The sequence below is a fragment of the Lepisosteus oculatus genome, unplaced genomic scaffold (genome assembly GCF_040954835.1).
Source record: "Lepisosteus oculatus isolate fLepOcu1 unplaced genomic scaffold, fLepOcu1.hap2 HAP2_SCAFFOLD_88, whole genome shotgun sequence".
Classification (NCBI taxonomy): domain Eukaryota; kingdom Metazoa; phylum Chordata; class Actinopteri; order Semionotiformes; family Lepisosteidae; genus Lepisosteus; species Lepisosteus oculatus.
The window spans coordinates 424,109-452,044 of NW_027168426.1; the positions used below are offsets into that span (position 1 = coordinate 424,109).

At 47.1% G+C, this 27,936-nt stretch overlaps 12 non-coding genes across 12 annotated transcripts; 6 read left to right on the forward strand and 6 right to left on the reverse strand.

Annotated features, from left to right (window-relative positions):
- Positions 1-478: 478 nt before the first annotated feature.
- Positions 479-597, forward strand: LOC138236306 (5S ribosomal RNA). The gene has a single exon (XR_011188598.1). It is a non-coding gene; the product is annotated as a 5S ribosomal RNA (ribosomal RNA).
- Positions 598-784: 187 nt separating this feature from the next.
- LOC138236334 (U1 spliceosomal RNA) lies at positions 785-948 on the reverse strand. Its single transcript, XR_011188625.1, has one exon. It is a non-coding gene; the product is annotated as a U1 spliceosomal RNA (small nuclear RNA).
- Positions 949-2,755: 1,807 nt separating this feature from the next.
- On the forward strand, positions 2,756-2,874 carry LOC138236262 (5S ribosomal RNA). Its single transcript, XR_011188555.1, has one exon. It is a non-coding gene; the product is annotated as a 5S ribosomal RNA (ribosomal RNA).
- Positions 2,875-3,510: 636 nt separating this feature from the next.
- On the reverse strand, positions 3,511-3,680 carry LOC138236343 (U1 spliceosomal RNA). Its single transcript, XR_011188631.1, has one exon. It is a non-coding gene; the product is annotated as a U1 spliceosomal RNA (small nuclear RNA).
- Positions 3,681-8,941: 5,261 nt separating this feature from the next.
- LOC138236291 (U5 spliceosomal RNA) lies at positions 8,942-9,058 on the forward strand. The gene has a single exon (XR_011188583.1). It is a non-coding gene; the product is annotated as a U5 spliceosomal RNA (small nuclear RNA).
- A 230-nt stretch (positions 9,059-9,288) lies between these two features.
- Positions 9,289-9,430, forward strand: LOC138236272 (U4 spliceosomal RNA). Its single transcript, XR_011188565.1, has one exon. It is a non-coding gene; the product is annotated as a U4 spliceosomal RNA (small nuclear RNA).
- A 759-nt stretch (positions 9,431-10,189) lies between these two features.
- LOC138236297 (U5 spliceosomal RNA) lies at positions 10,190-10,304 on the reverse strand. Its single transcript, XR_011188589.1, has one exon. It is a non-coding gene; the product is annotated as a U5 spliceosomal RNA (small nuclear RNA).
- A 390-nt stretch (positions 10,305-10,694) lies between these two features.
- LOC138236298 (U5 spliceosomal RNA) lies at positions 10,695-10,811 on the reverse strand. The gene has a single exon (XR_011188590.1). It is a non-coding gene; the product is annotated as a U5 spliceosomal RNA (small nuclear RNA).
- A 393-nt stretch (positions 10,812-11,204) lies between these two features.
- On the reverse strand, positions 11,205-11,319 carry LOC138236300 (U5 spliceosomal RNA). The gene has a single exon (XR_011188592.1). It is a non-coding gene; the product is annotated as a U5 spliceosomal RNA (small nuclear RNA).
- A 391-nt stretch (positions 11,320-11,710) lies between these two features.
- LOC138236301 (U5 spliceosomal RNA) lies at positions 11,711-11,827 on the reverse strand. Its single transcript, XR_011188593.1, has one exon. It is a non-coding gene; the product is annotated as a U5 spliceosomal RNA (small nuclear RNA).
- An 8,837-nt stretch (positions 11,828-20,664) lies between these two features.
- Positions 20,665-20,746, forward strand: trnas-gcu (transfer RNA serine (anticodon GCU)). Its single transcript has one exon. It is a non-coding gene; the product is annotated as a tRNA-Ser (tRNA).
- A 2,434-nt stretch (positions 20,747-23,180) lies between these two features.
- trnas-cga (transfer RNA serine (anticodon CGA)) lies at positions 23,181-23,262 on the forward strand. The gene has a single exon. It is a non-coding gene; the product is annotated as a tRNA-Ser (tRNA).
- Positions 23,263-27,936: the final 4,674 nt, after the last annotated feature.

Below are 27,936 nucleotides of genomic sequence, written 5' to 3' on the forward strand. Positions count from 1 at the left end.
GACCGGGGGCAGAGCGCGAACGCGGTCCCCCGCCCCCCACAAAGTGCGCGCTCCGGGTTCCCTCTCGGGGCCCTGCAACACAGCGGAAGGGCAGCGAGAAGGAGCCTCTTGCTCTGACGCCGCAAGGCCACAAGAGGGCGGAGGCGCCGCGCGCCCGGCCGACGTGTTGGACCGGTGCGCTTTACGTGCTGAAATAAACACGCGAAAGCCCCGAAATGTTTCCAGAGTGCTGTGCACTGGAGGTTTTTGTCTGGTGAAGACTTGCCTGGTGCTCCTCCGTGCAGATTGTTTGTCCTCCTCCAGTGCGGGACGAGCCAACACAAGGTAGCGCATTCGCCAACATCCAGGCATGCAATGCGATTTGGAAAGCAGCTCCTTTCCAAAGAGTTGCACACGAACGATCCTTCAGTCCCGCTCGGGGGGCACGGAACCCCCGCCACACACAGCTTCAAGTAGCGAGTCAGGCGCCGGGGCTTTCGCTTATGGCCACACCACCCTGAACACGCCCGATCTCGTCTGATCTCGGAAGCTAAGCAGCGTCGGGCCTGGTTAGTACTTGGATGGGAGACTGCCTGGGAATACCAGGTGCTGTAAGCTTTTGCTCTCCCGGCCAGCAGGGGTCGCCGTTGGTGCCGTAGGCTTTGGGAGGAAAACCTGCAGGATGGAAAGGTGATCTATAGCCTCATCTCTAGAGATGTTTTGTTGCCGTGGCACGGGATCCTTCCGCAGCCACGCAGCTCGTGGTGTCCTAACCTTCCTGTATCTGATTTTGGACCAAGCACATCAGGGGAGAGCGCGAACGCAGTCCCCCACTACCAGAAATTATGCAGTCGAGATTCCCACATTTGGGGAATTCGCAGGGGTCAGCACAGCCGGAGTGCAATGGCCGAGCCTCGCCCTGGGTGAACCTCCTTCTTGATCAAGGTATCTCCCCTGCCAGGTAAGTATGAGTTAAACAGGCCCCTGCAAGCGGCCCGCACCCACAGCACAAATCGCGCAGCCTAGGCCACCTCCTCGCCCCGCACGCCACCGCCTCCTGCTGGGCCCACTCTTTCACACACTCACACGCCACACTAACACTCAAAAGTGTGGGCAAAACGAGAAAACGAGCGCGCCGTTTCCTACACATCTGCAGTCGCCGTTGCGCATTCGCAGCATGTCCCGGGATGCAATTCGGCCTCATTTGCATAACTCCAGACCGGCAGATCGCCACGCAAGCTCGCGACATGCGCCTGCCACACACCGAACAAACCTTTTCAGCAATTTCCAAAAAACGGGCCTGCTCGCCTGCCCACAAGGCTCCGTCTCTTACCTGCTCTCCAGAGCCTGCTGCCTTCTGTGCTTTTCTCTCGGCACCGCTGCAGTGCACACAACTCCTGCAGCGGGAGGGGGGGAGAAAGTTCCCGCGCTCCGCCGCAGGGAAGGCTCGCTCCGTGCGCACACGTCCTTTCGATGCCAGTCCAACAAGTGCTCCGCATTAGCTGCGTCGGGGCTCCGGCGTGTCGCACCTCACCTCACCTCGCACTGCCCCCTCCTTGAATGTCTGCCGCTGGGCATGCCCCGCTCTCCTCCGCCTTATCTTATCGCGTGTGAGCACCGACAATGGCCACAATGCCGGGGAATGGCACCTGTAAAGTGTTAATTGGGGCACAGGAACAGCCCGTCTCGTCTCGGGGGGGCCGGCTTCAGAGACAATACAGCAAACACAGCGGGGCGGGGGAAGAAGACGACACCACACATGCGGGTACATTCAGCTCCGGTGGGAACGAGACATTTGTCGGTCTTTTCAAGTGCCGAGAGCCGAGCAATCCTTCACTTGTATCGTTTCTCCCCGGTGACTAGATCTGGCCCTGCGACTCTCGACTGGGCTCACCCCCGGGGCAGCCCAGCAGGTGTGAGCCTGGCCGGCACCCGGATGGGAGATTCCACCCCGGAAAAGCTCCGGTTGCTGCTGCTCCTGCAAGAGGTGTGACTGGGACCAGTAGGGAGCGCTCACCCTGCGGGCTGTGTGGCTCTCTTACGCCCCAGCCTCCTGATGGCGACACTCTGCTGCACAAACAGGCGCCGTCCTTCGGGGGAGGCGTCAAACCGAGGTCCCGACCCTCCTTGGCCATTAGGAAACCCCAGGGCGTCTCTCAAAAAGAGACGCCGTGGGTGTCCCTCTGGTGTTAGTGCTCCCCTTTACCCATCAGTCGGGGTCTCCTCCTAATCCCCGTCTCACCTGTAACAATCAATGACGAGGCCCCCCTGTCCGTGAGATTTAGTACTCGCGCAAGAGACCGGGGGCAGAGCGCGAACGCGGTCCCCCGCCCCCCACAAAGTGCGCGCTCCGGGTTCCCTCTCGGGGCCCTGCAACACAGCGGAAGGGCAGCGAGAAGGAGCCTCTTGCTCTGACGCCGCAAGGCCACAAGAGGGCGGAGGCGCCGTGCGCCCGGCCGACGTGTTGGACCGGTGCGCTTTACGTGCTGAAATAAACACGCGAAAGCCCCGAAATGTTTCCAGAGTGCTGTGCACTGGAGGTTTTTGTCTGGTGAAGACTTGCCTGGTGCTCCTCCGTGCAGATTGTTTGTCCTCCTCCAGTGCGGGACGAGCCAACACAAGGGAGCGCATTCGCCAACATCCAGGCACGCAATGCGATTTGGAAAGCAGCTCCTTTCCAAAGAGTGGCACACGAACGATCCTTCAGTCCCGCTCGGGGAGCACGGAACCCCCGCCACACACAGCTTCAAGTAGCGAGTCAGGCGCCGGGGCTTTTGCTTACGGCCACACCACCCTGAACACGCCCGATCTCGTCTGATCTCGGAAGCTAAGCAGCGTCGGGCCTGGTTAGTACTTGGATGGGAGACTGCCTGGGAATACCAGGTGCTGTAAGCTTTTGCTCTCCCGGCCAGCAGGGGTCGCCGTTGGTGCCGTAGGCTTTGGGAGGAAAACCTGCAGGATGGAAAGGTGATCTATAGCCTCATCTCTAGAGATGTTTTGTTGCTGTGGCATGTGTGTGACCCATATTCCAAAAAAAAAACCCGTCTGTAAAACGAATATCGAAGCTGCCTCTAAATCTGCAAATGAAGATGAGTCGATAAACCACTCGTTTTTCGTATAACTAGACATATATTCATTTGTTACCGATTTCATTCATTGAGCACGGATACAATAGAGGTACAGCCATTCACTGTTTGACATGTCTGCACTGGTACAGAACCGAGCAATCAGAAAACGGGTGAAACTGTCTTTAGACTCAGCATACAGTACCGAGGCCCCCCATGACCAAATAAAGGCTAACCTCGATAATCAGCCTAAAGAACGCAGACTACAGCAAAACGACTGACTTTGAAAAGGGAATGAACGTCCGGAAGGAGTAGTGGAACTAGCTTGAGATGCTTCTCCGGACCCCTAACTAAAAGCCAGCGAGAACCAGCAGCGGCGTCCACTCCTGTCGAACCAGGATCCTTCCGCAGCCACGCAGCTCATGGTGTCCTAACCTTCCTGTATCTGATTTTGGACCAAGCACATCAGGGGAGAGCGCGAACGCAGTCCCCCACTACCAGAAATTATGCAGTCGAGATTCCCACATTTGGGGAATTCGCAGGGGTCAGCACAGCCGGAGTGCAATGGCCGAGCCTCGCCCTGGGTGAACCGATTTCGATTTTTAAGAACTTTATTTTCTTTTCACAAAAAAATACAGGACATCACAAATCAGAAAGCTTTACATTCATATACATACTTAAAACAGTATATATGATCACATCTCATTACATTTTGACATGGTAACAGTTACATAGCAACAATTTTCTTTTTTTCTGGTGCAAATCACATTCTTTACTTAAACTTGATAATGTTTTTCACAGTTTCTTGAGATATTGACCTATGCTCTCTATTTCCCACAGATTTTCTGGTTCCTCCCTCCCTTCTCTCCACAGATCTCTGAGGTAATAGTTCTCTCGGGTGATGAACAGGGCCAGGCTACCTGCTGCCTTGACTGGGATCTCGATGCCTTTGAACAGCCCCATGTTCCTCACTCTCCACAGGGCAACTTTCCCACTGTTCACCACGGCCCAGATCCTGTCAAACACGTCAGGAGGAAGTTTGACAGGAGAGATGCCGTATATGACGAAAGCAGCGGTCAGGGTAAATTGGGGCGAGAGAGCCAGCAACCAATCTTCAAACTGTGCCCAGAAGGCCTTAGCAAAAAAGCAGGACCACAGGAGATGGGATACAGTCTCCTCCTCGCCGCAGCCCACCCTAACGCAGCGAGGGCTGGGGGTGAGGCCCCTACGGTACAAGAAAGTTCGTACCGGTAAGCACTGGTGGACGACACTCCAGGCTAAATCTCTGTGAATGTTGCACAGAAACTTAGAGGATGTGTGTTTCCACACCTTCCTTGTTTGGGCTGATGTTAAAATGCCCACATGGGTCTGCCTATTGTTCTGGGATGCAACGAAATCTTCCAGTTTTTGGACGCTGACATCTCGGAGGGGAATATGGCCAATTGGGTGAGATCTTAGAAAACTTTTAACTGTCCCATAAATTGCAGGGCATGTGTCAGAGAGTGGGACGTCCAGCTTGGGTCTGACACCCCACACTCTGAACACCTCCCTACCTACCCAGAGCCTGGAAAAATAAGTCCAGGTACGCGCTGCAGGTGCTGTTGCAAAGCCTCTCAGCACAGAGGCCAGGAAAATGCACAGCAGCTTCGTAGCAATATCTGGGACAGACTTCCCCCCTGAGGGTAGCGGCCTGTACATTATTTCCCTTCTGAGTCTTTCCTGCTTCCCACCCCATAGAAATTGAAACATCAATCTCCTCAGCACCGCCGCAACACGGTGTGGGATTGGGAAGGTAGAAGCCAGAAAAATCAAGACAGGCAAGAGCTCGGCTTTGATGACCAGCACCTTCCCTGTCATGGTGAGGTCTCGGTCCTTCCATTGCATCAGTTTTTTGTTTAAGATTGGCAATTTGTTCTGCCAATTTACTGTTCCCATCTCTTCTCCAAAATACACCCCCAGGACCTTAATTCTCTTCTCTTGCAGCCTGAGATCATGTCCTTCTTTTGGCTCCCTCCAGTTCTGATAAAAAATCTCACTCTTAGATTTGTTAATTTTTGCGGAGGAAGCCAAAGAGAAACGATCACAGCACTGCAGAGCTCTGCTAATTGAGGCATTGTCAGAGAGGAGCAGGGTGACGTCATCCATGTATAGAGATGTCTTTACCTCTCCTCCCCCACTTCCAGGCACTGGTATCCCATTAATGGCCTGATCCTGGCGCAAGGCACAGGCTAAGGGCTCCATAGCCAAAACGCATAACAAGGGCGATAATGGGCAGCCCTGCCTCACCCCTGAACAGACTTCAAAGGGGCGTGATCTATTGCCATTAACCATGACTCTGCTGTTGCTACCTGTGTACAGCAGGTTAATCCACTTTCTCATGATGGGGCCAAACTTCATGTGCTCAAGTCCCGATGTTAAGTACTGCCGGTTTAGGCGGTCAAAGGCCTTTTCTAGGTCTACACCTAAAATGCAAAGAGGGAGGGAGCGATCCTCAGAGTACAGACAGACATCCCTCAACAAGGCCAGGTTGTCGCTCATCAGGCGTCCTGCTATCCCACAAGTCTGTTCTTTCCCTACCAGTGAGGCCACTACATTTTGTAGGTGCAGGAAAAGGGCTTTGGACAGGATCTTAGTGTCCACGCCTAACAGGCTGAGGGGTCTCCAGTTCTTTATGTCATTTTTTGCTCCTTTCTTAAACAAGAGAGAGATAGTGCCTTCTCTTAAGGAGTCAGGCAGCAATTCTGTCTTATATCTTTCCTCGAATAGGACCAGTAGCGGATCCTGAAGCAGATCCCAAAAGGTGCAATAAAATTCTTTAGGGAGCCCGTCAGCACCTGGAGTTTTCCCCTTCTGTAAGCTCTCCATAGCCTGTCTCAGCTCTTCTACTGTCAAATCCCTCTCAAGTACTTCCCTATCTTCTTCACTCAAAACGTTTTCTAGCTTTGAGGTAAAAAAATGAATTTCTTCATCCTTTACCTCTGTAGAGCTGTACAGTCTTGAGTAGAAGGCCTTGGTGCAGGAGAGGATAGCACTCGGCTCTGTTCTCTCTCGTCCCTCCTCATCAACTACACTTTCCATGACAGACTTGGAGCCTACCACTTTCCTGAAAAAGAAGCGAGTACACTTCTCATTTTCTTCCAAGAACTGCACTCTGCCTCTTAACAGCACTCCTCGACTACTTTCTTCGGCTATGCTCCGGATGTCCTTTTTTAAAAGGGTGATATCCTCGAGCACATCGAAGCCACTGTGCAGCATCGTGTAGAGACGCTGCAGCTGCCTCTGTTTCCTGGCTAGCACTCCTCTCCGTCTGGCAGCAGCCTTCCTTCCCTCAGCCATGAAAAAGGTCTTTGTCCTCATCTTCACCTCCTCCCACCACTCTCCTACTGACCCGTACAGACACTGCAAGGACAGCCACTGTGATAGTTTCTCCTTGTAGCGGGATACTACCCCCTCGTTCTCTAGCAGCTTTGTGTTGAGTTTCCAGAGGCCTGGGCCAAAGACAGTCCCGCCCTGGAGTTCCACTCTACACCCTAAAGCCTGATGATCTGAGAAGAAGACAGGCTGAAGAGTGACCCCAACAACTTTCACTCTCTCTGAGACAAAGCAATAGTCAATTCTGGAGCTGCTATTCCTCCCTGACCATGTATATCCTGCTGTTGTGGGATATATACATCTATATGTGTCTGAGAGTTTAAAGTCTTGAACTAAGTTTTGCAGGGCCAGTGAGCTGGAATCCAATTTTATCGGAGAGCTAGACTGCCTGTCTGTGTGCTCTAAGATACAATTAAAATCCCCTCCCACTATCACGTCTGTGCTACTTAACAATAGGGGAGAGAGTGCCTTGAGTAGCTCCACCCTTCCTCCCACGTCAGTAGGACAATACACATTGATTAGCCGCAGGTTAACGGTCCCCCATTCCACATCCACACACAGCAACCTGCCATCTATGACCCTCTGAATACTTTTCAATTTGAAAGCCCATCCTTTGAAAAGAATGGCCACGCCAGAGGCTCTGTTGTTATTGTCCCCTGACCAAACAGAAGGCCCTTTATCCCACCTATCTTTAAAGCTTTTATACCTCTCTTGATAGGCTAAAGCACACTCCTGCAACATCAACACATCTCCCTCTCTCTGCTGGAGGTAATCAAAGACACACTGGCATTTAACTCTGTCATTGATACCTCTGGTGTTAAGAGAAATTATGTTTAGAGCCATTTTACATAAGAAAGTGGAACCAGTCTTTACAAAACACATTTCTCTTCGGTCTCACCTGTTACCTTCTCTTTCTTTTTCTTCTTACCAATTTCCTGCCAGCCATCCTCTGAATGAGCCTTCATCAGGGTGGCAGCAGTAAAAGCATTCACGGAGTCCATTTCAAGGAAGGGGGTAGAGGGAGGGGTGGAGGGGTTCCAGCTGTCCCCATCGCCATTTTCTCCTTCCTCCTCGCTCGGGGAGAAAACAGAGTCATTTTTCCTTTTCCTCAAGTCCAGCTCCTGGGAGCACTGAGGGGAAAGGGGTGCAGCCGATGCACCAGTCTCCTCTTCCCCCTCACCCACCAGCTGTTGCAGATCCTCCGTGATGGACTGGATGGAGGAGAGGAGGGCATCTGTAGCACTTGCAGAGTCTGAGAAAAGCAGCTCCGCTGAATCCTGGGTATCGTCGCTGGACCCGCTCCACCGGGGGGCCCCACACTGGCCCTCGTTCTGAGGAGCAGGAGTGGGGGAGGGGTCCTCGCTGTTCTCGGGGGTTTTCAAACCCTCGTGCTTGTCTGGTGCAGTCTGCGGTTGTGGGAGCGTAGTGGATTTCTCTTCCACCGGCCCCGGAGCCACAGCAGGACTGATCCTGGCTGGAGGCTGAGACTCTTTGTCCAACAAGGGTTCTTTGTTTGACTTGTTGTTTGCTTTGGCTTTTCGGGCCGGTTTGGCTGAAACAAGCACTGCCTCATCCTTTCTCATTTTGAGTTTATTGGCGTAGGCGTGAGGGCAGTTCTTAAAAACGTGTCCTTCCGAGCCACATAAATTGCACTTTGGCAGCATTGAACAGTCAGAGGCTAAATGTCCCTGTTTGCCACAGGTCTTGCAGCATTTCACAGTGCAGGAAGATGCCAGGTGTCCCACAGCACCACAGCGCCGACACACCTTTGGTTGTCCCACATAAAAAACATAGCCATTGCAGGCGCCCAGCCGGATTGTAGAGGGCAGGTGCCTTAAGCCTCCATTTACATTGTCCGGTAGTAAGCGAACCTCGAATTTCCTTGCTCCTGTTTTTATACCGTCAACATCTCTAACCTCAGTTCCATGGTGGACGGTGCAGTACTGGTTAAGCCAGGTGTGAATGTCCTCCGTCTTTGCCAGTTCCGAGAACATAACAACATGCACCGTTTTCCTCTCTCTCTGTGTCAGAGGCTGCAAGTTGATCTTCTCAAGTGCAGGAACTTTCCCTCTTTTTGCCTCAAACACATCCACGCATTGTTCAAACAGAGGATAGGTACCAAATACAACCTCAAATGCTTTCTGACCTGGGAGAGCAAAGATGAAATCCAAGTGCCGAGGTTCAAAGCCAAGTTCCTTCTGTAACACTTTTCTGCTGAACTGCATACGATCCATGAACAGGTCATCCAAAAGCTCAAAACGTACAGCATTCTTGCGGGATCCAAAGGTTGCCATCTCAAACTGCAAAACAAACACTGCTTCCACAAAACAAGAAAACAATCCAACTACTCCAACTACAGGCTGATCAAGGTATCTCCCCTGCCAGGTAAGCCGAGAGCCGCAGGCGATGAGCCCGGAGCTGAACGGGCCCCACTGGCTCGTTTGTAAGGCCAGGTGCATTGCCAACCACGACCGGCAGGGCAGAGGCCTTGAAGGCAGCCTGGGCTCCTGCAGCTGTCCAGCCACGCACTCTGGTTTCTCTTCATCTCGTACAAATCTTTTGCCTTTTACTAAAGATTTCCATGAAGAGGAGCATGAATGAGTTCCATACAATTTTTGTGCTTTCCTGCCTTCGGGTGGGGCGCAGCTGGGCTGGTCAAAGAGAGAAAACAAAACCGCTCACAATCACTCTTATTACTGCGACTGTGGCCGTCTGCTCTGCGAGTCCTCGGTCTCCGCCTGTCTGATTGGTGCTCTTTTCTTTGGGGGGCGGGAAGTGTCCGGCCGCAAATATGAAGCGTTACAGCAACAACATGCCATGAGACGATTGATAACGATTTCCATAGGATCCACGCGGTTGCCTGGCAACCGTCAGCTTTGCGCAGTGGCAGTATCGTAGCCTGTGAGGTTTAGCCGATGCGCGATTATTGCTAGTTGAAAACTTTTCCCAATACCCCGCTTCCGCCGGTTTGCAATACAATCGGCGAAAGCAATTCTTGACAGTCTCGTCAGAGACTGAGCAAGGTGTTTAAAGACAGATTTTGTCATGGTAACATCATGGTAGAAAGAAACAAGCTTGTTACGTCTCAACAGAAACACTCTTTAGCTCTTTCAGCGTTATGCAGAGAACAGCGTCTGTCGAGATCACTTTTGAGTCAGCGCGAAACGCCGTGTGCTGTCAGTTTGATTTCATATTGCTCGTAGCGGCGCCCGGCTTTTGTCTGTCAAACGTTAGGTTGCCCTTCTTCATGCTGCATCGTCGGCATGAGTGGAGCTTTTTAAACGTCTGTATTTACTGCGCCTCATAAGAAATCGTTTGTCCCCGTTCAAAACAGATTGTGCGATGTCCTGCAGCGTTCGCAAAGCAAACCTTTGACAGTTTGAAAGAGGAATTTATTCTGCTTCCTGTGCGTGCAGTAGTTACAAAGTTGAACGTCTTTATACGATCTGCCGCAGATCTTACAAACGAGCCAGTGGGGCCCGTTCAGCTCGGGGCTCATCGCCTGCGGCTCACGGCTTGCGAGCGTGCCCAATCCGTGCGATAACTTGGAAAACACCCGGCCACACTGTGCCGGAAACGACGCACTCTGGGAAGCCGCTATGCAAAGCGAGGTCCCAAGATCCCCTGCGGCCGGACACTTCCCGCCCCCCAAAGAAAAGAGCGCCAATCAGACGGCCGGAGATCGAGGACTCGCGGAGCAGACGGCCACAATCACCATTACAAGAGCGATTGCGAACGTGCTTGTTTTCTCTCTTTGACCAGCCCAGCTGCCCGCGACCCGAAAGCAGGAAATCACAAAAATTGCAGGGAACTCATTCGTGCTCCTCTCCACGGAAATCTTTAGTAAAAGGCGAAAGAGTTGTACGAGATGAAGAGAAACCAGAGTGCATGGCTGCACAGCTGCAGGAGCCCAGGCCGCCTTCAAGGCCTCTGCCCTGCCGGTCGTGGTTGGCAATACACCTGGCCTTACAAACGAGCCAGTGGGGCCCGTTCAGCTCCGGGCTCATCGCCTGCGGCTCACGGTTTGCGAGCGTGCCCAATCCGTGCGATAACTCGGAAAACACCCGGCCACACTGTGCCGGAAACGACGCACTCTGGGAAGCCGCTATCCAGGCAAGGTCCCAAGATCCCCTGCGGCCGGACACTTGCCGCCCACCAAAGAAAAGAGCGCCAATCAGACGGCCGGAGACCAAGGACTCGCGGAGCAGACGGCCACAATCACCATTACAAGAGCGATTGCGAACGTGCTTGTTTTCTCTCTTTGACCAACCCAGCTGCGCCCCACCCGAAGGCAGAGAAGCACAAAAATTGCATGGAACTCATTCATGCGCCTCTCCACGGAAATCTTTAGTAAAAGGCGAAAGATTCGTATGAGATGAAGAGAAACCAGAGTGCGTGGCTGCACAGCTGCAGGAGCCCAGGCCGCCTTCAAAGCCTCTGCGCTGCCGGTCATGGTTGGCAATGCACCTGGCCTTACAAACTAGCCAGTGGGGCCCGTTCAGCTCCGGGCTCATCGCCTGCGGCTCTCAGCTTGCGGCCGTGCCCAATCCGTGCGATAAGTCGGAAAACACCCAGCCACACTGTGCCGGAAACGACGCACTCTGGGAAGCCGCTATGAAAAGCGAGGTCCCAAGATCCCCTGCGGCCGGACACTTCCCGCCCCCCAGAGAAAAGAGCGCCAATCAGACGGCCGGAGACCGAGGACTCGCGGAGCAGACGGCCACAATCACCATTACAAGAGCGATTGCGAACGTGCTTGTTTTCTCTCTTTGACCAGCCCAGCTGCCCGCCACCCGAAAGCAGGGAAGCACAAAAACTGCAGGGAACTCATTCGTGCTCCTCTCCATGGAAATTTTTAGTAAAAGGCGAAAGATTTGTACGAAATGAAGAAAAACCAGAGTGCGTGGCTGCACAGCTGCAGGAGCCCAGGCCGCCTTCAAGGCCTCTGCCCTGCCGGTCGTGGTTGGCAATACACCTGGCCTTACAAACGAGCCAGTGGGGCCCGTTCAGCTCCGGGCTCATCGCCTGCGGCTCACGGCTTGCGAGCATGCCCAATCCGTGCGATAACTCGGAAAACACCCGGCCACACTGTGCCGGAAACGACGCACTCTGGGAAGCCGCTATGCAAAGCGAGGTCCCAAGATCCCCTGCGGCCGGACACTTCCCGCCCCCCAAAGAAAAGAGCGCCAATCAGACGGCCGGAGACCGAGGACTCGCGGAGCAGACGGCCACAATTGCCATAACAAGAGTGATTGCGAACGTTTTTGTTTTCTCTCTTTGACCAGCCAGGCTGCGCCCCACCCGAAGGCAGGGAAGCACAAAAATTGCATGGAACTTATTCATGCTCCTCTCCACGGAAATCTTTAATAAAAGGTGAAAGATTTGTACGAGATGAAGAGAAACCAGAGTGCGTGGCTGCACAGCTGCAGGAGCCCAGACCGCCTTCAAAGCCTCTGCGCTGCCGGTCGTGGTTGGCAATGCACCTGGCCTTACAAACTAGCCAGTGGGGCCCGTTCAGCCCCGGGCTCATCGCCTGCGGCTCTCGGCTTGTGGGCGTGCCCAATCCGTGCGATAACTCGGAAAACACCCGGCCACACTGTGTCGGAAACAACGCACTGTAAGGCACCTTGAAGCGTGCACCCCCAACATTCTTCTTTGCACATCTGTGAAAGGTAAACTCTTGAGCAAACTCTGAACCAGCTCTAAGGAAACTAATCCGATTAGACGTTACTTTGACTCATCCTTTAAGGGACCCTTGATAATTGGAGAAATCAATGATTTCGAATGAATTCTGTATGCGTCAAAAGACAGCTATACACAGAAAACATGCAGGACACTGCTCATGATGTTTCCCGAGCCGAAACACAGTGCGTTTTTCCAAGCCATCTGACAAAGCCCGCCCACTGAAAACTGCAGCAGATCGTGTAAAGACGTTCAACTTTGTAACTACTGCACGCACAGGAAGCAGAATAAATTCCTCTTTTCAAACTGTCAAAGGTTTGCTTTGCGAACGCTGCAGGACATCGCAAAATCTCTTTTGAACGGGGACAAACGATTTCTTATGGGGCGCAGTAAGTACAGACGTTTAAAAAGCTCCACTCATGCCGACGATGCAGCATGAAGAAGCGCAACCTAACGTTTGACAGACAAAAGCCGGGCGCCGCTACGAGCAATATGAAATCAAACTGACAGCACACGGCGTTTCGCGCTGACTCAAAATTGATCTCGACAGACGCTGTTCTCTGCATAACACTGAAAGAGCTAAAGAGCGTTTCTGTTGAGACGTAACCCAGTGGGCAAAAGACGTATAATATACGTCTATTAAACGCATACCTCAGACGTCTAAATGTGGTCTGCAATTCGTCTAGAATGAAATTCTAATATACGTCTATTGTTATACGTCAATTATACGTCTATGATTAGATGTTCATTATACGTAAATGGTTGGAGTTCTATTATACGGATAAATTTAGAGGACTATTATACATATATGGTAGGAGTTCCGGATAACTTTAGAGGACTATTCTACGTATATGGTTGGAGGTCTATTATACGGATAACTTTAGAGGTCTATTATACGTATATGGGTAGAGGTCTATTATACGGATAACTTTAGAGGTCTATTATATGTATATGGTTAGAGGTCTATTATACGGATAACTTTAGAGGTCTATTATACGTATATGGGTAGAGGTCTATTATACATCAAAGTTAGGTTTTACAGGTGTAGAAACTAGTAAATCAACCCAATGATTTGGTTTAGAAATTTATTGTGAAAATACACATTCACACCTGAAAAATATGTATTTCAAATTATACATTGTATACAATCAATCAACAATCAACATATGGGCAATAATCATAAAAAACACAACTAGTCTTAAACTTCAGCTACAAATTCTGGTAATATGGCAATATACAGTATAGTAACGGCAAACACAAACTAATTACATTAACACACTAACTCAAAACCACATTTTGATTCAAATATACATTTTAAAATGTACAACTTCTATATTTCCAAGAAAAAAAATATTACAATGGAAGTTAAGATGATTTTTGTCCACTATTTGCAAACCCTGTGTAATTGTCCTAACAGTTAGAACCAAAAACCTAGTATTTTCAGTGTCCAGATCTCCTGGCCCCCTGCCTTGCATATGCATTCTTCAAGTAACACATTGCGTGCTCCTTTATTTCTTTTTCTGCTGATTTAGGGCGGGACTTCAGCACCGCAGCTAGGAGAAAATTATATAATATTACTTCCCAAATTAATGATGATTAATATCTTCTTTAGTATAATCTAAAAAATGAACGGTTTACTAACCTCAAAGCTGAAATAAATGTATAAAATTTGGCTTGCATCATAGAAGTTGAGCAATAAAGTCTGTCCTAATTAAAGAGTACCCAAAGTTTGAAAGTACAACATAGAATAAGAATAGAGAAACGGCAAAACGATTTAGTGTCATCTTCCCCATTCACACCATTCCCCATTTCGAATGAATTCTGTATGCGTTAAAAGACAGCTATACACAGAAAACATGCAGGACACTGCTCACGATGTTTGCCGAGCCGAAACACAGTGCGTTTTTCCAAGCCATTTGACAACGCCCGCCCACTGAAAACTGCAGCAGATCGTGTAAAGACGTTCAACTTTGTAACTACTGCACGCACAGGAAGCAGAATAAATTCCTCTTTTCAAACTGTCAAAGGTTTGCTTTGCGAACGCTGCAGGACATCGCACAACCTCTTTTGAACGGGGACAAACGATTTCTTTGGGGCGCAGTAAGTACAGACGTTTAAAAAGCTCCACTATTTTTATGTGCCATTTTTTGCTTATTCACTTACTATTTTAATCAAAATAATATTAAGAAAGATCTGTATGTATTCAGATAGTATTATTATTGTTCATACTTACTCGTCAAAAGAGGATTGCTGAGATATTTGCGGATATACTTCTACGTTTGAAAAACGTGTCCAAAATGGTGACCAACGAATACTAGCAATGCATTGTGGTATATAACCGGAAAATATGCCGGGTTCGATATTTTCTCAACGTATGCGTTTATTAATGTTGTCGATATTATGGTTGAAATTTAACATTGATAATACATCGCGGCTATGTGCCCCCTGCTATGAGCTGATGTGCAATTTTAACGTATGCAGTTAGTAAGGATCGGTCACTGTTGTATGGTATTATATACAGTATAATGACATTATGGAATAGGATGGGGACAGGCCTGGCATCACGGGGGGAGGGAGGAATGTCGCCCCTTCAGTTTTGGGCAAAAAGATGTACCTAACTTACCTAGGAGTATACGGCACTCTGCACAGTGTACGAAGTAATTTTCGCAGTAATTAATTTATTATATTTACTATATTTATTATACACGTGTAAATTAATTACTGCGAAAATAATTTACTTCGTACACTGTGCAGAGTGCCGTATACTCCTAGTTGCGGCACACACGATACATACAGTAAAAAGCCTCAGGCACTGTGTTAGATGTGTTTTCGACGTTATATATGCGTTTATTAATGTCGTCGATTTTACGGTTGCAATTCGACTTTGATTATACGTCGAGGCGACGTATATATACGTATAGCCGTATTTTCGCCGTGAATATACGTATATTCGACGAATCAGTGCCCACTGGGTAAACTCTTCAGCAAACTCTGAACCAGCTCTAAGGAAACTAATCCGATTAGACGTTACTTTGACTCATCTTTTTACGCTAGGGTTAGGGTTAGCATTCCCACGCTACTTAGACACTTTGTTTACGCTCAGTGCTTGATTTTGGGAACTTCAGGACGAGTGGGAATTTTCTCCTATCTGTCAATTCTGTTTTGTTTTGGAGACTCTTGGCTGCCTATGTTGTACAGTGCAGCGTGAAGGAAACATTTTCCAAAACTGTGTCAGCTCAAAAGTTGTAAGAAAACCTCTCCAGCTGCTTTAACTCTCTTCATTTTTGTCATTTAATGTGACACTCGATGTATAACTGGAGCCTCACATATGCAAATGGTGAGGCTCCAGTTCGACACCCAGTTCAATACCACTTTACAGTAAATGACAAAAGCATGGCAGACTGTGCCGGACCGGCAGATTACTTCCGCTTATTTTTACCATATTAAACAATGGAAATCCAACCACTTGCATTTGTGACACTTGATTTTGGCTGCACCTAAGACACTCTTAAATCTTCAAACACATTTCTCTTCTCCCGCAACACTCTTGTCTGTCGGCGCTATGTGGCAGCGTTGCATGACAACCCATCTCACCACGGAAAGGAACCTAACAGCTTTGGTAAGAGAGGAGAAAAGGACCTGGCCCGTACGCGGCTCAAACCCACAACCTTGGCGTTACTAGCACCACCATCTAACCAACTGAGCTAACCGACCTCACAACAGTGGTCCTCTCTGTGCTGCAAAAAATCAAGCTCAGGGAATTTCTTTTGTCCTTTGAATAGAAAGCCGTGTAATTCAGTGTACGGGCTTTCTCGTGCAGTTTCATAGTTCTTGTAACCCAAATCCTACACTGGCCTGAAGTGCCCCCCCATTTCACAGCATTTTTCAGCTGATTTAAAATGTACCTAAAGGAGAAGCATTATTGAAGACCATCAATTACCAAGAGCTTTTGTCAAAGGTTTTGGTGGTCATTTTTAATGACCACAGAGCACTATGACCTCGGTTTTACATCTCATCCAAAAGACAGCGCCCTTTTTCCAACACAGCTTCTCCGTCACTATATTGGGACATTGGGACCCGTACAGACCTCAGAGTGAGCGCCCATTAACACCACTTCCAGCTGGAAGCTTTGTTTTTCCCTGTAGCTCACCCTCATCCTGGTACTGACCTGGCTCACACCTGCTTAGCTTCAGTGGGTTTTCAGTTGCGAGTTGCAAAAGTTGGGATACAAGTGTAGCGGCAATGCTTGTTAATAAGACAGAATTAAGCGTTGGTATGCTGTCCTAAATGAAGCCCCATCTCACCCCCCATCTCTGTGGTGCAGCCACAGAGAAAGTATTCATGCAGACTGATTTAAGTTGTTTTCTTTTGATAGGGAACAGCTCCCAGACAGGGATGCACTTAGCTAAGCCTGGCTATCATGATCAATGGTCATCCATTGGCGCCTATCTGTCTAGGGAGTGCTGAATGGACATCTGGACTGCATTCTTAAGTGTCAAGAGTAAGTGACTTATATCTCACCTTGACCAACCAATCAGGGACTGGCAGGGCGTGGTAATACCACGTGGGTCTCCAATGCCCGCCAAACTCTCAACCAATCAGCACACATCTGTGTCTTGGTCAAAAAGGGAGCGCAAGCTCAGATCGGGGCTCTCCTTGGCCATTTTCGCGCATCCTCAGAGACAATCACGTGACAACTGCTGTTGTCTGCATAGGGACTTGGACTTTGTTCTAAGCGCGAGGCCAAGCATCCCGTACGTACTCAGAATTCTACTAACGTGAATGCTCCGTTTGATCAACGGCAGCCTACAGTTGGACCCTCGTCGACAACCTGAATAGCTTATTCAGAAGCAGCGCTGGACCGGGAACGAACCAGTTTCTTCCCAGGCAAAAGAGTGACTTGTGAGGACTCGCGGTCACACTCTGTGCATAGAGACTTTCTACTAGCCAGCCGGACTGCTGGTAGATCCCCTCGGAGCAACGACTGCCCTGCGCGCCGCAGTCAGATTCCTCCGCCCGTCCTACTCCGAGCTGCACCTTGACTGGTTGGCTGGTAGCCAGAGGACGCCGACACAACGCCCATTGGACAACTGCTGGAACAGAGGCTGCAACAGAGCTTGTCAGCTGGTTTGGTGTTCGTGCCGGGAAATTCCAAATCCATACACAGTGGATAAGTTAACCCCATGTTCTACATTGCGTCTCGAGAATTCAATTGTACCTCAACACAAGTTGTTATCAATTTAATTCATGAGTAATGTATTTACTTCCGAGTTTAGAGTAACAATGGGTAATAACACTGATTAGCGATTTGGTAACCGAACGATATATATTGACATATATTCTCTGTTGTGTATCTCTTTGTGTTTGCATCTCTTCGAGATTATATATCTTGTATATTGATAACCCTCACAGTAAGGTCTGCCGCTCGTATCCAGGCAGACTAGTATATGTTTGGTGCACAATTTATATTAATAAATGTATCTCGTGTATTGAACCCGTGTGTGTGCGTTGTTAGTTGTTCTGGCGATTGATTTTCTAAAAGCCCCAACGAACAACCTCGTGATTACTGCTACAATTAATAAGTGTCTCAGTAAACCCATCAAACCACTACATTTAATGGCGTCCCTGGGTGGGCGAGTTTAGAATGAAATGAGACTCAATCGCACAGAATAACTGATGTTGCTGTGAGTTCAAGTTCAGCACAGCACCGTGGCTTTTATACGCGAATACCGGGTGTGCTGATAACTGCGTAAAGAAATCCCCCTGTTTTCTAGCGTTTAGTGTAACGTGTGCTGATTGGAAATCCATCTGCTCGGGTGTTTAGATTCCATACTGTATTTTGGTAAAAGGAAAAAAAGTAATACTCTTAAAGTTTCTCTGACGTAATGACAATGGCTGCTAAAATGTCTGAAGTGGAGTCGCTTATAAGTACTATTTCTAGCGACGACAATCCTGGTTACTGGAGCGGTATCGAAAAGTTGAACTTTGATGATATTGAGAAGCTGCAAGTAGATTTAGTAGCTAAGGTAGCGAACCAGCTTAACACAGGAGGGTCTGTGAACGCAGTTCAGGTCCTATCTAGTTTCGCCTTAAATCTAGCTAAACAGCTGGAACTGTCTTTGTCCGAGCTGACAAAGTTTCAAACGCTTCAGGGAAAGCTAGAAAGATATAAGGCGGAGCGAGTTGAGTTGTTGGATATAATCAGAGAAAAGAGAGTGAAAAGTGAGGAAAGTGAAGACAGACTCAGGGAAGTTTTAGGTAAATTAGATGACCTGTCTGCTAGAGAAACTGCGGCTGAGGTAGCTAGGAGAGACCTAGAAGCGAGCTTGAAAGAAAAAGAAAAAGAAATTGAGAGTTTAAATGAGCTCAGCCAGGAAAGGCAAAAGGAGTTAGATGCTGCCGTACTGGAAGCAAAACAGGCTAGATCCCACTTACATGCCAGCCCACCTAGCAGCCCGGAGCGCTCACCCAGGAGGTTTCTCCCGGCCAGGGTCTGTGGTCGGATCGGCATGGGGGAGATCGCCGAGTCCTGCGCGAGACGCAAGGGCGATTTAATTCAGGCATAGACCCCCTGCTCCTGATCACGGCCGTCTCCCTGCCCACGGAGAAACTGTAAAAATTAACCTCCACTCCCTGAGGCAGTTAGCCAAAGATGTAGAAAGGTTTGACCCGACAGTGTCAGGGAATAATGTGGAGACCTACATTGATGAGCTGAGATATACTTTGCAGTTTATGCCCGAAGCGTCCGAACAGGAAAAGGCTATGTTAGTAAGGAAAACTACCAGCCGAGCGGTCCACGAGTGGATGTCTAGACAAGGACCTGAGGTCTGTAATAGCTTTGAGGAGCTGTGTCAGGCAATGATCGGAGAATTTTCGGCTTTTATAGATCCCATATCTGCCGTGGCCACAGCGCACCATATTAAGCACGAAAAAGCTGAAGCCCCTCGCGACTATTACCCCTATTATATAATATTTTACTATTATATAACTTGTAAAATATTACCCCCGGTCCATTCTCTTCCAAAAGTGAGAAACACCTGTTTTCTACATTTTGTCTGTTTTAAAACCATATCTCTTTAAACCAAACCAAGAGTTTGTCTTTTGCACTGATATTCTGATTCATTTCAATTTCAAAGAAAAAAAAAACATTATCTTCCAAAGCATCATAAAATTGTCCATTCTTCCAGACTCTACTTCTCTCTTGTAGTAGTACAGCAGACCTTTCCAGGTGAGCAGATCACAGAGTCCGAAATATGCTTCCTCCATCAAGCAAAGTACCTGAACATGACTCGGTCTTCATAAAAGCGCCCCTGTAATAAAGAAATTAAATCCAAAATCAAGAGGGCAGTTGCCTACTGAAGTTCAAGAAGTCATCAATTTTAACCTAGCAACACATTAAAGGCTGCATCTATACAAGTACGATTCTAGAAATGCTCACCAGATTACGTTTTAAGAAAGAACTGCGCCTCAGGTTCCGCCGAGATCTTAACTCGGATGGCAGGATTCAGAGTCCGGAGTGCGGACTGATGGCGCACGGAGGGTCCACATACTGTGGATCCCTCAGTTTTCTTCCGCGTGTTTAAACCGCCAGCGTGTGGCTCTCCTGTCCCCGTGACCTCATTGCTCTGCTCTCGCCTCTGTGCAGCCGAGCCCGACTCATGGTAAAGTGGAAAAAAATATGCCCTCAACGTGGGATTTACTCTGGATCGAGGATAGATGTCACCTTTTTATCGTTGAACAGGATGTATGTGATGTGGCGACTAGGTTCAATTTTGTATCCTTTTAAAAGATTAAGGACTGGGGTGAGCGGGATTTATCACCCTTTCAGCTAAGAACCCGACGTGAGCACCGTTTAAGCTGCATAGACTCGGTCGTTTAACTCTTCTCCATTAGCAGGGTTAAGGTTAAAGAAAAAAAACATTGCTGACTTCTTTTTTTTTTGCCAGCCGCGAGCGCTGATTAGCGAGGTTTGTATTTCATGTTTTGCAAGTTGCATCCATTTTAAGAAAAACAAGTCGTTCAAGACAGGAAATGAATACTTGCATTTAATTAAGTCTAGGCGTATGCGGTTGTCCATAATGACCAGTTCTGTTCGAGAACACAGCACAAAAAAAGGCACCGCTGGGATTCGGACCCAGGATTTCTTGTTTACTAGACAGGCGCTTTAACCAACTAAGCCACGGCGCCCCGGGAGTGCTGTTTTTTTGCAGCCACTTGGACACACCACTCAGACACATCTGCATTCGGTGTGTGCTCCGCCTGCTCGCTGAGCAAGTTGCCACCTTTACATACAATAGCAACATCGACACCAAGAGAAAGGATGACAAATGGCTTTTATCTGGAACTTTTCATGTCCAAGGAGCTCAATGTGCTTTCTGTGTACAACAGGGCCACTGAACTCCACACTGGCCACTGAACCACAGCAGTGGCTTGCTGGCTTGACATCTCCCAAGGAAAATGTTGAAATCGCATGTGGAACAGGAAAAGGACCCTCGAGTACGAGGGAAAAAAAAGAAAAAGATCATCTGGAGCGTGCCAACCCGTGTCTGGACAGCCCAGTTTCATTGACGAGGTGGCCGAGTGGTTAAGGCGATGGACTGCTAATCCATTGTGCTCTGCACGCATGGGTTCGAATCCCATCCTCGGCGCTCTCTATGTCTGACACGTGTGCCTGTTAGATGTTGGCCCTCCTTCTGTTTGCTCCAGTACTAGAGCTGTACATTTTCTAGCGGTGGCTGAACATGGTATAGTAGGCTAACGTCGGTATCGAGCAGTGGCAGTAACAGTATTTACGTGCCGCTGCTGCCAAGTGGCTCTGGGTTGAGACCGCATTTTCACTTACTTGCAGCACAAACGGAGAAAGCGATTTTTGACAGTCTCTCGAGAGACTGCGCTAGGTGTTTAGGGATAGACTTTGTCAGTTCCCCCTGGGATGATGGCCTCTCAAATAGTTTGTGATTCCTCTAGACGTTTATACAGTAGAAGCCTGCTTCGTGGCTTAAATCCAAGCTAAGGAAACGAGTTAGAGGTCTGATGCAGAACTGCACTGTATGTGTGAGGAAAGCTGCCCCCTTCTGTTCCATGTCGACCGAACAGAGGACTGTAAAGGATACGACCAAGAAACTTTAGGATGCTGGTTGGAATCCAGCTCCAAAGAAGCCCCTTTGGGTGTTATGTCATGAAAAAGTAAGAACAGAGAATCTCCCTTTGATCAAAAGCGCAACAGAACTGTTTTCTGTGGAGCAGGTTTCAGACCCGTAGACCTGTTTTATTTGTATGGCGTTCGTAAGCGCGCAAAACAAGGACAATTCCTGCGTCTAACACGAATGTAAATGCTTTTGAAAGTGCAGTGTGGTGCAGCTTGTAAAATCCTTGTCCACATTTGTGGTTTGTTGATGTTTTTTTTCTGTCTGCCAAAGTTGCATTTTGACATCCGGACGGTGAGACTTTATCATTTGAACGTGAAGCCAGCCTTAAACCCTCTGAGGCGTGTCTGTCTGCCGGCATGTATCTTGTGAAAGGTATTTTTTTTTTAACGGAGAGCGACTTTAAAAAGGTTTCCGCAGACACCTCGCACTCCGGAGGAGGAATGCGGCGGCGGCGAGCTCACTGTAGTTGTGGCCGAAGAGTTAAGGCGATGGACTTGAAATCCATTGAGGACTCCCTGCTCAGGTTCGAATCCTGCTGACTACGGCGTCTGCTGCACGTCGCCTTGTGCCTGTGTGGCAAAGGCGAAGTGCCGCTTCTCCTTTCCTGGTACTATAAAAATGCTACATCGCTTGGTCCTGCTTCCATGGAAAGCAGTTCTTCAGGTAATTCTACTCTCTTACCAAAGCTGTTAGGTTCCTTTCCGTGGTGAGATGGGTTGTCATGCAACGCTTCCACATAGTGCCGACAGACAAGTGTGTTGCGGGAGAAGAGAAAAGTGTTAGAAGATTTAAGAGTTTCTTAGGTGGAGCCAAAATCAAGTGTCACAAATGCAAGTGGGAAGATTTCCAATGTTTAATATGGTCAAAATAAGCGGAAGTTATCTGCTGGTCCGGCACAGTTTGCCATGCTTTTGTCATATACTGTAAAGTGGTGTCGAACTGGGTGTCGAACTGGAGCCGCACCATTTGCATATGTGAGGCTCCAGTTATACATCGAGTGTCACATTAAATGACAAAAATGAAGAGAGTTGTAGCAGCTGGAGAGGTTTTCTTACAACTCTTGAGCTGACACAGTTTTGGAAAATGTTTCCTTCACGCTGCACTGTACAACATAGGCAGCCAAGAGTCTCCAAAACAAAACAGAATGGACAGATAGGAGAAAATTCCCACTCGTCCTGAAGTTCCCAAAATCCAGCACTGAGCGTAAACAAAGTGTCTAAGTAGCGTGGGAATGCTAACCCTAACCCTAGCTGGAGTTTGAGCAATCCGGCACTGAGCGTAAGAAGATGAGTCAAAGTAACGTCTAATCGGATTAGTTTCCTTAGAGCTGGTTCAGAGTTTGCTCAAGAGTTTACCTTTCACAGATGCGCAAAGAAGAATGTTGGGGGTGCACGCTTCAAGGTGCCTTACAGCTGTAGGGAGTGATTCGAGACGATTCGTGGCGTGTGCTCGTTCCCATGTACCGTACGCCCCGGGGTGCAGTGCTAGGATGACGTACAATACCACTTGGGCACGTAACGGCGTTATGTGCAGGGTTTTCGTTTGTTCGTTTTGTTTTGCTCTGCTTTGCTTTGTTTTGCTTTCCATCGCGTTGGTAAGAGCGTAAATAAAAATGCGATTCCTGTGTCTACCACTAATGTAAGAGCTATTTCAAGTGCGACGTGGTGCGGCTTTTCAAATGCTTGTGGGCATTTCTCTGTTGTTGATTCTTTTTTTGTGTGTAACAAAGTGGCATTTTCATGTCCGGACGGGGAGACTTTATCATTCCGACATGAAGCCAGCCTTAAACCCTCTGAGGCGTGTCTGTCTGCCGGCACGTATTTTGTCAAAGGTATTATTTTTTTTTAACGGAGAGCGACTTTGAAAAGGTTTCCGCAGCCACGTCGCACTCCGTGTTAGATTAAAGGAGGAATGCGGCGATGGTGAACTCGCTGTAGTCGTGGCCGAGTGGTTAAGGCGATGGACTCGAAATCCGTTGGGGACTCCCCATGCAGGTTCAAATCTTGCCGACTACGGCGTCTGCCGCACGTCTCCTTGTGCCTGCGCGGCAAAGGTGAAGTGCCGCTTCTCCTTCCCTGGTACTATAAAAACACTAAATAGCTTGGCCCCGCTGCCATGGAAATGAGTTCTTCAAATAACCACACATCTTGCGTTCGCACCTCTGGTGTTCTACTTATGCCTTTGAAAACCTAATGAATAAAACTGAAAGAACCGACACAATATGTAGGTGCTCGTAAAGCATGCATTAAAGAACTGTTAACAGCAAGGGTTTCAGTGGGTTAACTGAGGAGAAGGCGTGATCGCTAATTGTTGACTTTTTATTTGGTGTTAGAAACACTCTTACTGTGCATGACGTGCAACAAATTTAGCCACAGAAATTGCATCACGCTTTCATGTATGCTATTGCAGACACCAACGTTGCCTAGATAGAAAACCGAAATAGCCGTGGGTTTGCTTGCTGGTCTGAAGGATCTCTCTTCGAATCTCTATCATTTGTCAATGGAAGTAAAAGGTGCTGCAATCTGATACGTTCAGAATCAAACCCGCAGCTGTTGTTCGACTTTATTTCTTGACTAATTACAACTGAGTGTCGCATGAGCAGTTACGTAAACTTGTCTGATATATTTGAACACAAATGCCTTTCTTCAATTAAAACTAACAGTACATTGTCAGGGACATTCAGTTCTATACAAACAAGAGACAGACAAGAGAACATTTAGTATATAATAGACAGAAAGAGGTTCGAATCCTGCCGACTACGTTGTCCACCTCCTGTCGTTGTGTTTCGGCGCAAGCAAAGAAGCGCGCCTGTTCGGTGTTCCTGGTGGTTTTAAAATGCCAAATTGCTTGTACCCGCTCCCTTGCAAATAAGTTCTTCAGCGTCCGCGAATGGCATTTTACAGCTGGAAGCAGATGTCGACGCTTTTTGCACAGAGCACCAAAAAAGCGTCTTTTTTGAAGGCCCGGGTTCTGAGCGTTGGTGGTTCAGTGGTAGAATTCTCGCCTGCCACGCGGGAGGCTCGGCTTTGATTCCCGGCCAATGCAGTGGCTTTTGCAGCGAGCTGCTCCATCACTTGCATCCCCTTGCAACTCGCAACTGAAAACCCACTGAAGCTAAGCAGGTGTGAGCCAGGTCAGTACCCGGATGAGGGTGAGCTACAGGGAAAAACAAAGCTTCCAGCTGGAAGCGGTGTTAATGGTGCCGGCGGTGGGGCGCTCACCCTGAGGTCTGTGCGGGTCCCAATGCCCCAGCATAGTGACGGAGACACTGTGTTGTAAAAGGGCGCTGTCTTTTGGATGAGATGTAAAACCGAGGTCACAGCGCTCTGTGGTCATTAAAAATGACCACCAAAACCTTTGACAAAAGCTCTTGGTAATTGATCGTCTTCAATAATGCTTCTCCTTTAGGTACATTTTAAATCAGCTGAAAAATTCTGTGAAATGGGGGGCACTTCAGGCCAGTGTAGGATTTGGGTTACAAGAACCATGAAACTGCATGAGAAAGCCCGTACACTGAATTACACGGCTTTCTATTCAAAGGAGGGCAAAAGAAATTCCCTGAGTTCGATTTTTTGCAGCACAGAGAGAGCCACTGTCGTGAGGCCGGTTAGCTCAGTTGGTTAGAGCATGGTGCTAATAACGCCAAAGTCACGGGTTCGTGCCCCTTACTGGCCAGGTCCTTTTCTACTCTCTTACCAAAGCTGTTAGGTTCCTTTCCGTGGTGAGAGGGGTTGTCATGCAACGCTGCCACATAGTGCCGACAGACAATTAAATGACAAAAATGAAGAGAGTTAAAGCAGCTGGAGAGGTTCTCTTACAACTTTTGAGCTGACACAGTTTTGGAAAATAATTCCTTCACGCTGCAGTGTACCATATAGGCAGCCAAGAGTCTCCAAAACAAAACAGAATTGACAGTCATATAATGTCCATTAACCCCGGTTTTAAACGCAGCATCATGTCTGCCATCATAAGAATATGAGTCCAATATTTTAGAATATAGTCAGAATGACTTCTAACCTTAGCTGTGGTGTCTTTAATCCCTATTGCTCAATGCATGGTGTACGTACTGCATACATGTGTCTTGAGAATGAGGAATGGGCCCCTGAGACAGTCATTTGCCTGTTTCACAAATGATCGTATTTTACTAGAGATTCTGTTTGGGATTCAGATGTGCATTCGGACAGCAATCCCTTTCAAGAAATGATATGTTCTGGATGAGGTCAAAGGTGCTAGAACACTGTATTTAGGATGTGTTTGCAGTGATTGTGTGTCTCCTGCTTCAACGCAGTGATATATAGATGTGCTCCTGTAATTTATTGGTACATGCCCAGGGCAGTAAGTAGTCTGAGGATTTATTTCCAGACGGCATAGAACAGTGAAGCACTTCTACTTAAATTATTACATTATACACAATTTGAGTTCATTTTAAAAAGTAAAAGGTAATGAAAGGAATGCATTTTCATAAGAAAGATAATACCGATATGCATGTGATAATCTTCCTTATATCATGTAGTGCGTCATTTGGACACTTTGTGGGCTTGAAATACAAAGAAAATCATGTTCTATGGTACAAGATAAATACAAAACTTAATCATTTATTTTAATTAGATTTGTTTATAAAGCATAAGCAATCATTTATTACATTAATATATGTGAAAATGACATTTTAGCACCATAATATTACATACAGGTCTCTAGCTTCAACACAGTGATATATATATATATGCTCAGTGATTTATTGGTACATGCCCAGGGCAATAATCAGAATTAGTATTTATTTCCATACGGGCTACAGGTAATGTTGTGAAATACTTCAACACACTGGATCGCAGATTTAGACCCCCTGCACTCTTACTCCTTAAAAACCAAAGAAATGAAGATATGTAGCAATCACATTGTAACAGGGGTGACAGTGACTTAATGCTTATACTACTGGACTTCTGGTACCTTTAGGGTACGGTGTTCCCTGAAGGGCTCTCAAACCCCGCATTTCAGATGCCTAGCTGTATTGCTGATGTGTTGCACCTCAGAATCACTTTTAAACCTTACCTCTGGTATCTTTAATCCCTATTGCTCAACGCATGGTGAAAGTATTGCATAAATGTGTCTGAAAATGAGCAATGGGCACCTGAGAGACTCATTTGCCCGTTTCACAAATGATCATATTTGACTAGAGATTCTGTTTGGGATTCAGTTGTGCATTCTGACAGCAATCTCTTTCAAAAAATGATTTTACCTTATCGCGGCTTTGCCCTTCTTGCCTTTTTGGACAATATCTCCATCTTGTGGTCGTTGTTGGTAATGTCTAGACAATATCTCCATCTTGTGGTCGTTGTTGGTAATGTTTTCTTATGCCCTTTTTTTATTTCAATTCTCTATTAGATGATTCTAGAATCTCTACAATAGAGTTGAAAACATCAGTTTTATAGCAGACAATATGACATTATTTATAGTCCAATTAGAAATTTATTACCCTGTTTTTAACATAATAACAAATTAAAACTAAGTTTGGAACACCAGGGAACATAAAAAATGATTTTTAGGAAAACCATGAGGTTCTCTGTGTCCGATGCCTGCAAGGGGAGAAAGCTAGAATCCTTTGATTTTTCCAAATTTGAAAATAAACATCATATAACAACAGCTTTCATTCCTAGGAGTGAAAAACAACCATTTTTGAAGACATATTAGTTTCTAAAACACTACAATAAAGTTAAAAACATCCATTTTATATTACATTATTTTTTGTGAAATAATTAAATTGGCTTATTTCTCTCGCATTAAATTGGCTACAAATGCAAGAATTCAACCAGATATTCTTGTAAAATGTATAATGTTGCATTGCAGTTAGTTAATGTAGTTAGTCCATAGTCAGCAATCTAAACTTTATTGTTAAGCTTTAATGATTGATGTTGTACCAGTAACCTTTAGAAATACTATAGTACTTCACAAATGCTTTGTGTGTTTGGAAACCTTTTGAGTAAAAGCCTTATAAAAATAGGTTTAGTTTTTACAGGACATCACAAAGAAATAGGATGGTATAATTCTTATAATTGCTTAGTGATTGTATTTGGAAGATTATGCACTAAACAGACTTCAGGAATGCCAGTGGATCATTGTGCTATTTGGAATTATTCCAAAAATCAAGTGACCTCTTTGCTGTAGTATTTTTAGTATTATTTATTTAGTATTAATAAAGAATAGATTTATTAAAGTCGTGCGATGTGCAAGCGGGATATGTAAAATAATTTAAAATAAAGTTTTTTATTATTGTTATAGAGAAACATGATCAGATTTTCCCTGGTTCAGAAAAAAAACGATTAAAATCTGTAATCTTTCCACTTGTATGTCATCAGACATTAACGAGTACAACCCCCCTCTCTGCCGGAGTGCTGGCTGTGACGAATTAAACCAATTTCACAGGTGTTTTCAAAGTAGGAAGTACAGTGTTAACTAGTAGATGGCCTCCTCAATGAAATCGCTTCAACATGCTAATGCGTTGGTGTAACAGTCCGGGCGTGGCAAGCTTCCAATGTCAACTCGACTCGATTGGAAGACAATGAACGTATTTTAGCCCTAAATGAATTAATAGCAAACATGGTTTACATAAAAGACATTTTTCCAAGAAAGTTTATAATAATACAATCTATAGTTGAAATCTGAGCCTAAATATAAAGAAAAAAGCATTTTCA